Below are 14,284 nucleotides of genomic sequence, written 5' to 3'. Positions count from 1 at the left end.
CTGGATCATCTTCACCTGAATCTGCGGTCAATGCATTGAAGCCTTGTGCTTTTGGAGTCTGAAAGGCTGAACACAACCCCTGACAAAACAAGAGGAAATAAAATTAGGGGGGTAGGTTAGCATCTGCCCGGTCCTTCTCCTAAGCCACGGTGTAATTTAGTGTAGGAAGAATTCCTTACTGTAATAAGATGTTAGTCCCTAACTTGGGACATGCTATCCATGTTTTTATTGCCTTAGTTTTTAATTGGGATATTTGGAGAGGGATGTTTGTCTCTTAAATAATTTGTAGTTAACAGAATGACGGACCAAAGCCTGCATTTAGACCTATTGCAGATGGAATTGATTGTACTGTCCACAAATTAGTGTCCACAAGTTAGTGTACAAAGGTAGAAAACAGAAAGCCTGACTTTTTTTGGGGGGATAGTATGTAACTTAATGCTGGGCAACAATACTGTCTTTATTAAATGCTTTGAGATATTATTAAGAATTATACTGTGCAAGATATTGTTAGAGTGGTAATTAGAATAGAAAGCAAATCATTAATAGAATGCAAGGGTCTATAATAACGCTTGGATTTAGAATTAATTGTACAGATAAAAATGTGATTCCAGAAGCCCATAGGATGCTGAATCATAGAGTTAATAATTTCTAAAATCAAACACTACAGTTCAAGACTTACCTTTACATATTAAACAAAATGAGCAACTAGATGGGGATAGAAGGTGCAAAACAGGAACAGTGAAAGTCTTCCAGGGCACAGATTCTGTTCACTGTGTTTGTACAGCATTCTGCCTCAAGAGCACCTCTGTCCCATCGGGTGTTACCAGATACTACTGAGACACAGGCACTTATTATAGCTCAGACTAGGAGTAAAGACTTAAAGAAAATAAATCCTGAGCTGACAGTATCTGAGTAAATGCCTGTTCCCATAGCCCCTTCCCTCCAAATGTGAAACAATGATCAAAACTGGTGGAATTCCAATGTGGAGTTAGAGCTATTTGGTACCTTGCAAGTGGTGCTAGGAAGTGCTTTCTTCTTGCTCCAACGTATGATGATGGGTCTTTTTGGATATGGTTGACCCCTCCCCTCTCAGAATGAGGATCATAAAGCAGGTTCTTGAATTGTAAAGGGCTGAATAATGCTTAGGGCTATAAGCCTCAGTGGGATTCTGCTGGCCTTTCAGGCATAGGGGTGGTGGGACAAGGTGGATAGTGACAAATGGGAAGAGTGGCTGGAAAGCTGCCTGGTAGAAAAGCACCTGGGGTGCCGGTTGACAGCCGGCTGAACATGAGCCAGCAGTGTGCCCAGGTGGCCAAGGCGGCCAACGGCATCCTGGCCTGTATCAGGAATGGTGTGGCCAGCAGGAGTAGGGAGGTCATCCTGCCCCTGTACTCGGCACTGGCGAGGCTGCACCTCGAATACACGTGCAGTTTTGAGCCCCTCACTACAAGAAGGACACTGAGGTGCTGGAGCGTGTCTGGAGAAGGGCAACGAAGCTGGTGAAGGGTCTGGAGAACAGGTCTGGTGAGGAGCGGCTGAGGGAATGGGAGTTGTTTAGTTTGGAGAAGAGAAGGCTGAGGGGAGACCTTATCGCTCTCTACAACTGCCTGAGAGGAGGTTGTAGTGAGGTGGGGGTCGGTCTCTTCTCCCAAGTAACAAGTGATAGGATGAGAGGAAACAGCCTCAAGTTGTGCCAGGGGAGATTTCGATTGGACATTAGGAAGAATTTCTTCACTGAAAGGGTTGTTAAGATCAGAACAGGCTGCCCAGGGAAGTGGTGGAATCACCACCCCTGGAGGTATTTAAAAGACATGTAGATGTGGAACTTTGGGACGTGGTTTAGTGGTGGACTTGGCAGTGCTGGGTTAATGGTTGGACTTGATGATCTGAAAGGTCTTTTCCAACCTAAACGATTCTATGGTTCTATAAATGTCTTCAGAAGTGTGATGTTTACCTTATAGATCATGATTGTTGCTGCCATCAATAGAGTTATATTAACTAATGGCACTCTGTACATTTTGAATTGTCTTTCAAGCTATGAATCCTTCTTGACAGGCAGCAGAAATATTTAGTCCAGCTCATCTTGGCCAGATCATCTTACATTGCAGTGAGTGGGAGACTTTCATACTGTGACTCTCTAATTTGATTTGACACATCAGCCAGGAAGATGCAAGTGGTAGATTACTTTTACCAAATGACAAGAGGATGTTGTAGACAAGAACATCATGTCACAACACCCTCCCAAAGCAAAGCAACCTCTACCTCTGCAAAAAAACTCCAAACCCAACAGCAGCAGCAAAAGCCTAGTCTGCTCCCCAGTCTGCACTGACCCAGCAGTAAACATGTGTCTCTTGGATGAGAAATTCTCATCCCACGATAGTCTTTCTACATTTAAACGTACACCAGCTCTGGGTCTAAGCTAGGGTCACATGGTTTTACAGCAACCTGTAACTTTATTTGGTAAAAAAAGTAATAGATGTTATTAGAACAACTTCAGTTTTCTCTGTTTTGCTGCCTTGTTACATAAGCTGGGCTCGCTTCTGCCATTTTTTAATTTCTGTATTAAATGGCACATCTCACACGTGTCTTAAAAGAAATGCCATGAGTCTTAGCTAACACGTTTGGAGACTAGATACCTTTGGGATTTGGCTAGAGGAACTTAATTCCCAGTTGAGGACTATGCTGGGAATAGGTCTTCTCACCACTAACTTTCCTGTACCTCGCAGCTATTGGCATACGCTGGTCCTCACAGGTTTGTATTGGGAATAAGCAAAGGGAAGATGGGGGCTGGAGATAAACTGGTCCCTTCTCAGTTTCTGGCCCCCTCTTCCCCCATACAAGATCGTTTATCCTTTCAGTATTTTCAGCCACTCTGAAACATGTGTTGCTCATTTGGTGCACAGTGTCTGCAGGGATGTTGAGATTCCAGCACTAAGTTTGTTGACTTAAATACATTTGAGTGCAGCCAGAACTTGATGCTAGCACCAAAAATGAATTACCATATCATTTGTGAAGCATCACTCAATGTCTAAGCCTTCTGGACACAAGGGCATATGATGGTATTGCAAAACTTATCGCTGGATAAGGGCACAGCCTACTCAATTGGAAAAATATTTTTTGATCACATCCACCAACCCTTCTTATTTCAAATACTTTTTTCAAGAATAATTTCCTTCTGTAAGGGAGAAACCACTTACAATTTCAGACAACTGCAAGAGATTAACAATTTCTGTGGTTCATAGGTTTTAGAATGATCAAATTCTGCTTTAGCTCATCTTGGATTTCACAGTACAGTTGTCTGATCTTCTTACCATTGTCTTTATCATCTTTTCCCTTTCCCTCTAGTTGTGTATTTCAGTTTGTTTGGCTATTCAAGGACTACTTCCTAAATATTTACACATTTAATTTCTTAAGGCCTTTATTTGATTCAAGCACTTGTGTACGATAGTAAGTCCAGTTACAATAGTGCAGCAAATGGCCTTGCAAGGAAAGGGCAGTCAACTGTGAAAACTTTTGTCCTCCTGAATTCATACTCCTTTACAAAGGAAGATGGTGCATCCTTGTAACTTAGTGAGTGATTCTACAGTTAATGAATAGTTTGAACAAAGACAATCCAAGGAATTACTTCACAGGGAAAGAGCATGGTCAAACATGAAACAACTCCTTACTTTGGAGAGCCATTATACATATTATCTTTATAATTTAGTGGTCTCTACTTGCCAGTAAACAGTCCCAAGATTTATTTCAAGGTAGTTTTAGTAGCTTTTGTCCATCAGGCTGTGTGATCTGAGCAGATATTCAGTTGGTAGAGTTTATGGGGAAAAAGACATTATGAACCTGCAGGGAAACTCTGCTCACTTAGGAGTGATCTTGTCTGTTAGCTTTACACTGCACATACATTTGGTACCTTCGGGAAATAAGTTTTTTGTATGAAGTGATGTCTTGAAAATGCCTTTCTTCCAACCACACTACCCTAACAGTTATTTGAAATTACTAGAATGGGGACAGCACAAAAAAAGGCTAGTGAATCTTGGGGAATCCAGAAGATAAGGATGTACTTATTAAGAAATGAATCTTTACCAAAGAAAGAATATGTCCAACGTCTTTTGTTTGCATAGTTTTAAAGTCTTAACAGAGTCCCTGATGGGTGGAGATAGTCTGTCTTAGCAGCAGAGGAGATTACAAGCTCAATGTCCAGTAGATTGAGAGAACAGGGCATAGCAGGGTGCACCCCTTCTGGGCTGTCCATGCTGTAGTCTTCTCATGGGGGAAAAACCCAGCCTTGCTGAAAAGCTGATGCTGGATTCCTTCCTCACAAATTTCTTTGATGGGCTAGTTGCCTTCTGGTAGGTTTTGTTGGTTTTTTTTGTTTTGTTTCTTTTGTTTTTTTAACTACAATACTTTCAAATCCTGTGGTTTCTTGCAGTTACCTTTTGTCTAAGATGTGCAAAATGGGATCCATGCTAACAGTGGTGTACTTCCCCAAATTCAAGGCAAGCCAATTCACCTCTTACATGTAACCATGTGATTTAGGAAACCACATCTTAGCTTCAACACATAAGCAAAATGCTTTCTGATCATGTGCCAGTCCTTAAGATAGGGGAAAAATACAGTTATTCTAAAAAATTGGTCTCCTTGGTTTTATTCCTGTGAATTCCTAATATACGAGCCCTGCAAAGAACTTTATCCTTCTCTCTCCTTTTTCCTCACCACAATTTATGTCCAAATGAAAGCTGTGAAACTCTGCACCACACCTGCTGCCTGCCCCGCCTCCCGCCCCCAAGCTCAGTTGAGGGACAAAACCTACGTGAAAACAAGTTACATAGCCCACATAAGTCTTTTCATTTAAGTGATGTTCTTAAGAGACTGCTGTAGGTGCTGTATGAGGCTGAGCCTGTAAGTGGGATCTTTTGGGAGATTAGGGAACTTAAGCTGAGACCTAAGAGACTAAAGCGGAATGCAAAGCATCTGAATGATTCTCTGTCATGTTGTGATTTTTGCTGTTTAAGCATGAGGTTGAAGTGCTACAAGATATTAGTGCTACAGGAAAGCTAAGTGCTTTCTCCAGCTTAGAAATTTGTGGAGCTAGTCATAAACTAACAGTATGGAGACACAAAGAAGGGCTTATGATCCTTTCACTTAAAGAAGTAAAGAGGAGTAAATGTGTGTAGAAGGGCACATTTATGTTGTAAAGCAGCATATAAAATAGCTTTCCAAGGTACAGAGATGGGCATCCTTAGACTTCACTGCACGTGATTACAGATCCTCAGCAGAATTAGTGATACTGGTCGGCCCATCCTCATTTTCTTCTTGGCAATCTGGGACCCTGCTTCCCAGACATGTCTTTGAAATATATTTCAAAGCTGGTTCAATAAATACTAAGCTTTATGGGAGTATCTTTGTATGGGAATCGGGTGATGTACATTCATATAAAAGAAACCTGTCCACAGCATAGCCTTTGCTATGTTTTTTCTTTGGGTTGACAGCAGTGATGAGATAATGCTTTGTTCCATGAGCTATTGGGTCATCAGTGAGTTTTTACTGGTAATTGCTGTCTCAGTGACTTTTTATTGATCATTTAATTTCTGCCTCCAAACAAGTAGGAGCAAATATTTTTCAGCCCTTTTAACCTCCTTAACTTTTCATTCGTGCTTTGCTTCCCTCTCCCCTGTGGCCAGACCAAAGCAAATAGGTGGACAAAAAGATTAATAGAAGCAAGGAGATGCCTTCCTCTTCTCAAGTGCCCTGTGGCTTGGAGACTGTTATTAATAGCTGAAGTAAAAAAAGTGTTTCATAACCATCCTCTAGCTCCAGCTTCCTTGCCAGCCCCCTTTCCTTGGTCCCTGGAGAGAAAGTGTGAGCTCATCACTTTCCAATGCAAATTCAGCTTTTGGTCTCATACTTGGATTCTTTTCTTATCATGGGTGGAATATTTATCCTCTGCCAGCCGGTTGCTTTAAGCAAGCTGCTATTTGCTGGGATATCCAGTGAGCATGTGGGGAACAGGCCTGGCAAAAGCTGTTCAGGCACTTTCTTTTTCCTCTGCACTGAAAGCATTGCTGTCTGCTCAGTGCATGCACACACGTCTGCACCTCTATCTTTACTCACACAGCGGTTGAAAAGGAAATTTAGATATTTTGGTGGAAACAGAAGTTGAAATTGAAATGTAGGTGTTTCAGTCTGAAATATTTGGAAGTTCCTGTGTGGAATCTGGTCACCGTACAGCCCATGCATGACAAAGCTGTTGTGTGCATCTGGAGATCCATAAGCTTCATGGACTGCTTCCATTTCATGTGCACTTTGTATCTGATTTGTTTTTTTTTTTCCCCATATCTCTAGAGATCTAATGGATCAGTACTGAAAGCTACCTGGCAGGTTTTCTTCCCAGATGACTTGGGAAGAATGGGAATGGTGTACTCTCATCCATTACCCCATTTCTGTAAGGATATTACAGTATAGTACAGTATGTTGGATCTTTTCAACCATCCCCCCTGCTATGTTTTCACTGGGTTTTTACAAGACTTTTTTACCAGCTGAGCATTGTCTAGTAAGTTTTACTAAGCTACAGGCTTTGAGAGAACCTTTATTTGGAAATCAAGTGAGATGAACTGTAAAAGAAAAATGGGAGGAAAAAAGAGCAGGAATCTTCTGCTTGTCACTCTGGAAAAAAAACACCTTTGTTCATTTTCCTAATGAAAATCTTTAAGCTGTACATTCTGTTAATGTATTTGCTGGGTATTTGCCATTTCAGGGACAAAGTAACATTTATCTTATGAATGTCTCATCCTTTCAGTGGCTGCCAGCTTGGTGAATACAAGCAAGCTTTTCCTTCAGGTAAAACAGAAGATACTCTTATCTTCTGAGTATGTTTTGCTAAAGTTCTGTGTTCATTATATTTTCTGGTGGTCAGTAAAGAGATCTATATGTAAAAAGCAAGCTTAAGTGATATTGTACAGTTCTGGCTGTTGAAATATCCCTTTGCCACTGGCAGCCTAGCAGGCTTTCTGCATTTTACCCAACAGGAAAGGTATAGGTGCCTAGTATGCTTATGCTTAGTATAAATGTACTTACAGTTAGCAAATTATTTACTTTCATGCAGAAAATTTGCTCTGAAGTGAAGGGCTTGCAAGGGAGCAGAACCACTTGTGAAGCTTGATCTAATATGGCTGATGGTTTCAGTCAGAAAAAATACTGTGAAATTAAGAAAAATGTCAGTGTGCTAGAATTCTCCAAATACATTTTTGAGATTTTCAATTGAAATAAATTTTTAAAAAATGTTCTTTAAAGGTATCAAAAGAAATTACAGTTTAATATGGTTTTGTGGCTGTACAAAACTTTTCAGTTGATCTGAACTTGACTGCAGACCTGTGCTTCTTGCTGTGGTATTGTTCATGCCGTAGTGGCTGCTCCATATACTTCTCCAGTCTTGGAGATCAACCATCTAGGTAGATAAGGCATTCTTCCAGGTGACTTTCCTACAGCTGTGGTCACTCAGGGCTGAATTTCCTTTGGCAGTCCTCACTAGGATGATCCTAACTGCAGAGACCCAGCATGCAGCATAGGTCAGATCTACATTTGTAAATAGCATGGCACAATGGAGGTGGATTTGTGAGAAACAGTTGGTGCTTAGGACCTAATATTTGTGTGTGTTTTCAGGGAGGGATGTTGCTTCAGGCTGGCTCTGCTCTTGTACCATTAGTTGAGTTCCCATTAGCTCATCTTCCAATTTAGCTTTATTTGTAAAGAATCCAGTTGGCATGATCTTGCAGCATGTTGTGTTATGGACATGGTTATGCGTGGTAACTAGAGATGATCAGGACGTCATTTTCAAAAGTGCACTCCTGATACATGCTAGGTGTTACCATAGACACATTCATTGTCTCTACCAATATGTGACCCTTGGGTGGGTCTGTGAATGGGGAAAGGGACAGTATCACATCCTTCTCTCTGACTTTTACACAAACCTGTAAATGGTGAGTACAAGCTGATAGTGCACCTCTACCCACTTGTGGAGGTAGCAGCTAGGGTCGAGCAACTTCGTCATAAACCCAAAAGACGCAAACCCCAAGCTATCAACTGAAGGGAGGCATCAGCCCAAGTTCCTTGCAGCCCATGGCAAGCAACAAACAGTACCAGAAGTTGTTTCTCTTTTTCTAGGACAAGTAGCAACAAGTCCTACTGGCAGACCAAGCTGAATTGCAATTCAGGATGATGCCAGAGACAGCCAGGAATGCTGTTCTAAAAATTTGGCCCATGCTGTGGCTGAAAATCTATCTTGAGCTCCATTAATTAGAACATTGGCTTCTATTTATGCTGTAAGTTAATGAATATTCATCAGACGTTGATTAAGGTGATGTTATTTGCATAATTTTCCTAGATTTTTAGACCTTTATCCTTAGGTATTCTAGTATTAAAGATATTCATGTGGCACCAAGGGAAATTCTGATTAGGTATTGGGGGGGAAAAAAGCCTCGTAATGAAGGTGGTCAGATGTTGGAACAGGTGCTCAAAGATGTTGCGCACCTCCATTCTTGGAGGTATTTAAAACATAATGGGACAAGACCCTGAGCACTGTGAACTATCTTTGAATTTGATTTTTAACTTTCAAGTTGTTCCTCCTTTGAGCAGGGGATTGGGCTGGTTGACATCTAGAGGACCCTTCTAACATAAATAATTCTACAATTAATGCAGAAGAATGATGTTCATATATTTTTGTCATTAATATATTAATGCCAAAATATACCACAAATATGTAATCAGTACTTTCACGGTTAGTATTACTCCAGAGGTAATTAAACAATCCTGTGAAGTGTGTTGCAGTACTTTCTAATGAAGTCACTGTCTTCATTAAGAAGATAGTTACTCATCATGAGTTCATTAACTAGTCAGTATGTCTGATTGCAATTCTGTCATAGCAGTTGGTCAAGGTAGAGCCTAATTTCTCCTCCTACCTTCCTCCGGGGTTTAGTTTGGCTAGTTAATGCATGCTGAAACTGCAACAACAACCTTGCCTCTATTAAGGTACCTCCAGATGAGTTCTGATGGTTCATATGAAATGATTTAAGAGACTGAGGGCAGCACATACAGCTGAGGGTGATAATTCTTAAGTTGCACCAGCCTGAATGGCCGGGGCTGGTTTGCAGGCTGCATAAAATGCTAGCACAATTTAACAATGAAATTTTCAAAGGCAGACAAGACTTTTAAGACATTAATAGATGTATATGCCACATGCAATTGCTTTGTGTAACCTGATCCTAGCCCTAACTATGATTATAGCCCCTGGAAACCTTACTGAAATGTTATGGTAAAAAAAATAAAAACAAACCCTATAAATTGTCTCTGCTCTACAGATTTTCTGAAGATAATGTGAAACAATTAGAGGCTAAATGACTGATCTACATCATCTCTCTGCTTGGTATGGATATAGTCATCCAATGAGGGAACAGTAACCAAACCATGGGATTAAGGCAATCTCTCATACAGAAGGCAGTTTCTCATAATGAATAGCAAATATATGTAGTGAGTGCGGTTTGCAAGCCAGAGGCTAAGATTCCTTTTACTAGGAAATGTTTGTGTAGTAATTCTCATACAGATTTGTAAAAATTAGAACTAGCACAAAGGGTGAATTTTGTGGAATAAATTGCTTGCTATGAACAGTTAATCCAGAGGTATCTACACCACAGAAGAAGGAAAAGCTGCCTGGAGGTAGCAGAGGCTCAGAACATCCATGTCAGTCTTTTCAGGGAAGCTCATCATATCAAAAGCCTTGGCAGGAAATGTAATAAAACAAATACTAGCTGTACAGCTGGATCCTTCTTAGAAATCAACATACATTCTACAGGAGAAGAATGGGTACCGCCTGTGTTACGGAAAGGAAGGTGGCTGCCGTGTCAGTGCTAGCTTGTTATGAAGACTGGAATGGCCATGCCATAGTTCATCCAGAGCAAGTGAGCTGCTGGTTCCCTGCATCTGTCCAAGATTCCTGATTGCTCTTACCCAAGGATTGCTGCAAAGAGTCTTAGAGTGCGAGAAATTCTCATGTGTAGCTGTGAGCCCTTCAGCTACCGAAGGTAACTTGTTCACAGGCATTGGGCTAATCCATACCTGAATGTTAAGGATGGTTCCACAATCTGCAGCCCTGACAGTTGGGGGGGAAATGTGAAATCTTGTAGCCCTCGTTGGCAGGAGGGGGGAGTACAGTCAGATAACCCGGGCAAGTAACTCTTCTATGTGCCATCTTGGCTAGACCTGAAGTGACATTACTGACGCTTACCTAACTGCTCTGAGACTACTGCTTTCATGAAAAACCATCTGAAGGACTACTTTCTGTCACCAGCTCTAAGAGGAGTTGGTCTGTATTATGCAGAAGACTGAACTATATGATCACAGCGACAGTGCAAATTCCTGAAACTTGACAATCACCTTTGCAAAAGTCAAGCTGACCTCACGGGGCAGATGCCTCTGGGCACTCCTGGGATCCAAATTTTAGGACTGATGTGACCAATACCCTGGTGGCATTTTGAATTTTCATTCTATTTCTGAAATTAACCATGGATCAAGACTCGTCCTTGGAGCAGTTTAAAAGTGTTGAAATGTTATTGTATTTAAATGGGGTGGCCTTGGTGATGAAGAAAGACACTGGCTCAAGAGTTCTGAAAGAAGTTGTCTGTTTACTCGCCAGACAAACACAGTATTGATACCAGCAGTACGACCTTCCTTTTAAGTGATTTCAACCCTATTCATCCTAGAGTAGGAGAATGGTTTGGCCACCCTATGCATTACCAGATAGTTTGGGGCCTCTACTGGGGTAGTGTTTACAGCCCTAGTAATGCAGTGGGAGCTGAGTTTCACTAGCAGCTGAACTACCATCAGGATACTGGGATAGTTTTGAAAATGGAATAGAAAAACATCGCACAATGTCTTCAGGTGGTATCCTGTATCTGTCAGTGGAGCAGCTTTGTGATTGTTTTGTGTTTCTTGTGGCCAGTTATAACACTTGCTATGGCAGCTGCATAGGTGGAAAAAACCTGCTTACTGGTTTGCTGTATAAATACTGTTCCCAGTTATTTGAGCCAAGTGCAGAGCTCAGCTGCACTTGCATTCTGTCTTTCTAAGTTAGTGCTGAAGGCTGGAAATGTTCCCTAAATAGCAGTTACCCTATTGAGGATATGGAAGGGAAAGTGTTTTGGTTTTGCTTTTTCATACTCTTACTTCCCCTCCCACCCCAAAGACTGGAGTGAATGTAACTCTTCATTCATCTGAAGGTAAGGATTTCTTAGGGTTTTCCTGAGAGGACTTTCCAGGACAGCAGTACTTCTGATCCTTGCTGCAGTCACTGCCTCTGCTTTCCCAGGGTCCTCCAGGATCTGGATGTTTGGGGGTTTGAACCTAGTTCTCTTCTATGTAGGACAAGTAGGGAAACATCATAAAGTATGAAATTCTCACTGCTATAAACTCATCCTTTTCGGCAGGTCCAGGGAAATGAAAGCTGTTTTCTAAGTTTCAAAAGCTAATTCTCACCTCTAGCTAGATAAACACTGATGTAGTGGCATTAACTCAGTAGGGTCACTCTCCTGCACTTGTGAGAGCAGGTCTAGATAAATGGCTCATGTTTAAATGCCAAGTAATCACAAACCGCGTCAATTTGGGCCATGAAAAACTTGAGGTTCCCAGTGAGACCCTTCCTGCCTCTCCTATCAGCGGTGGCCATGTAGGTGAAGATGGCTGCATGCTCTTTCCAGCAGTTGGTTCTGTTCTAGAGTCTGAAGTAACTGAAGTGCTGCAGGAAGCTAATAGAAGAAAACTCTAAAACACTCTGGACTACGTTATCCTGAGTGTATTAAACTCAGCGTTCACAGGAGTGTTTAATAGCCTGAAGCCAAAAGGCCCCATTAGCTTATGTGGGCTGACCTCTGGTATATCATAGACCATTACATTTCACCTGTTTATCCCTTTATTGAGCACAGTCACTTGGATTAGACTGAAATATTTTGAGCCCTGAAACAAAAAACTAATTAGGCTAACCCATTCTAACAGTGAACCTATGCTTAATGCTTCAGAGAAGCATGAAAGTCCAGGAGCAGCATCCTTGCCTGTCCGACCTGGGTGTCTGTTTCCCTGTGTAAGTCAAGTATCGGGGACAATTGCCAGTACAAGGGTGTTCTCTGTACTCTGCTCAGCCCTGCTGAGTGCACGTGGTGTCCAGCCCTGAAATTTCAGAAACAAGTAGGGGAAAAAGGAGAACGTATCTCACCATGTACACTGAAGAGCACTTTACCTTCCGGTCTCTACAGACTCTTGGTTGAAGTGGTGATGTTTATTGGCAGATAGCATGTTATTTAGAGGTGTCAACAGTGTTGAAATACATTGTGTGGCTGGAGAGAATATTGTTGTGGAATTTACCATTCAAATCTGCCTGTACTTCAGCTGCCAATGAACCATTGCCACTGCAGTTGTACTCTTAGTTATAAACAGCCTTTAAACATGCACTTAAGTCTCATTAAAGCCCTAGGGATGTAGAACAAGCCCCAAATTATATGTATCTGGTGAAGCAATGACCTGAATTCAAACCGTAATCTCTCTTTCTGCTTTAGGCTTTGGTGATACAAGATAGTGAACAGCTCACTGCGTTACTGCTAACAGTATCTGCAGTAAGAATAAAAAGTTTGGTGGACCTTGCTAGAAATTAGCCTCATTGGTGTAAGAGGAGGTGCTTTCTCTTGATTATAGCAGAAATTATAGGAAATGGGACAGGATTTTTCTTATTTCCTTCTGTACGCTTTTATTTTGAATCTTGGCTCTGTGTCCTTTTCTGCTATTCTATATAAATCTCTTCTCTGGACAGGTATCTGATAACTTAAAGATTATTTTCTGACAAATAAGCATTTTCCATTTTCTTGGCGATGCTTCTGATCCATGAAAGCAGCTGAACAAAAGGGGATAGGAAAACCTATAAGAAGGCAAGATTGTGATTTGGGGCTTTTTTAAAGCTCTTTGCACGCTAGCTGTCTTTTTTTTTTTTTTTTTAAATACTGTTCTTGGTTTGAAACTTTAATTCTGGGCGTACATTTGGTGCCCAGATGGTGCAGACTCACACAGAAGCCCATCACGCTGTCAGGGCAGGCGGATACATATGTAAATATTTTGCCTTTTCCCCCTATAATATTTGGCTTTGTCTAATCTAATTGCTGTCAAAGGCAGAATGTGAAGAATGCTTAAGAGGAGCAAACAATGAGGACCTCAAGTGTTTGTATTGCACTAACTTTGGAAGACTGTGATGTAACTAATCATTTTGTTTCATGTGTTTTCTTATTCATGCTGTGAAGTCATGGTATATGATCTAAGTTCATGCCAAGTAATAGTTTACAACCGGAGCTAGAAACCTGTATTTCTAGTGGCATAAAAGCATATTTAACCCCTTGAGCTGTTGCGATGAGGCTAATGGCTCTGTCTTTTCAGTTCAGGCTGACAGTAAATGTTCTCCACCTGCCTCTCCGTGTATAGCACACTTTCTTATTTATATAATTCATTGCTTCATTTCATTTATTCTATTGAGTGTCTATCGTAATGTATCTTTAATACACAAAAGCATTTCCAGCTTGGCTGCTTCTCTGACCAGTGGTAGCTAGTAGCAAACAGTGTGTCCAAGCACATCAAGGGATACCTATTTAGTTATTACAGGCCTGATCCAAAATACCGTAATATTAATGGAAAAATTACTTTCCTGAGCTTTGAATCTGACTGCTTAGTGAGAAGTTCTAATAAAGCCAGCCTTAAGTTGAGGATGCTGGCAAAAGGGATGTAGGAAACCTTACTGTTTTCCATCAATGTGAGAGTAGTTGCACTATCACGGGTTTCTGATCAGATGCGGAACTTGGCTAGGCTATAATTCATGGAAAGCATCAGGCGATGCCAAACCCATTCCTCTAAGGACAATAACCATGCAGAGAGGTGCCAGGAGATCAGGGCCTGGAGATGTGTTTATTGTAGAGGAAGGAAAGGGGCTTAAAAGGAGAATGTAATAATGTGACCAGAAGACAAACAGAAGCAGCACGTGGTGCTTTTTTCTGTGGAACGCAGATGAAATCCTGACTGCTGGGGAAAAAATTTGCCCACTTCAGCCATTCGTGTTGCCATCTGAGGCTCATTATTCTGGGGTGCCAATAAATTCTGTTTCTGAGCCTGCTGTGAAAGTGTCTGGGTGCCTTCAAGAGATGTACCGTAGTCTGTTATGTATCTTTCTGCGTGTCTGTCGTCTTGGCTATGTGGTGGAAGGGGGTCAGGA

General features: G+C 41.4%; 1 protein-coding gene across 2 annotated transcripts in view; it reads left to right on the top strand.

Annotated features, from left to right (window-relative positions):
• Positions 1 to 14,284, top strand: part of TMEM178B (transmembrane protein 178B) — a 220,020-nt gene that overhangs the window by 46,120 nt on the left and 159,616 nt on the right. The window lies entirely within an intron of this gene.

Source organism: Leptosomus discolor, chromosome 1 (assembly GCF_034619465.1).
Source record: "Leptosomus discolor isolate bLepDis1 chromosome 1, bLepDis1.hap2, whole genome shotgun sequence".
NCBI classification, from domain to species: Eukaryota; Metazoa; Chordata; class Aves; order Leptosomiformes; family Leptosomidae; genus Leptosomus; species Leptosomus discolor.
The sequence above is the reverse complement of the archived record's forward strand: the minus strand, read 5'-3'. Positions and strand labels throughout refer to the sequence as shown.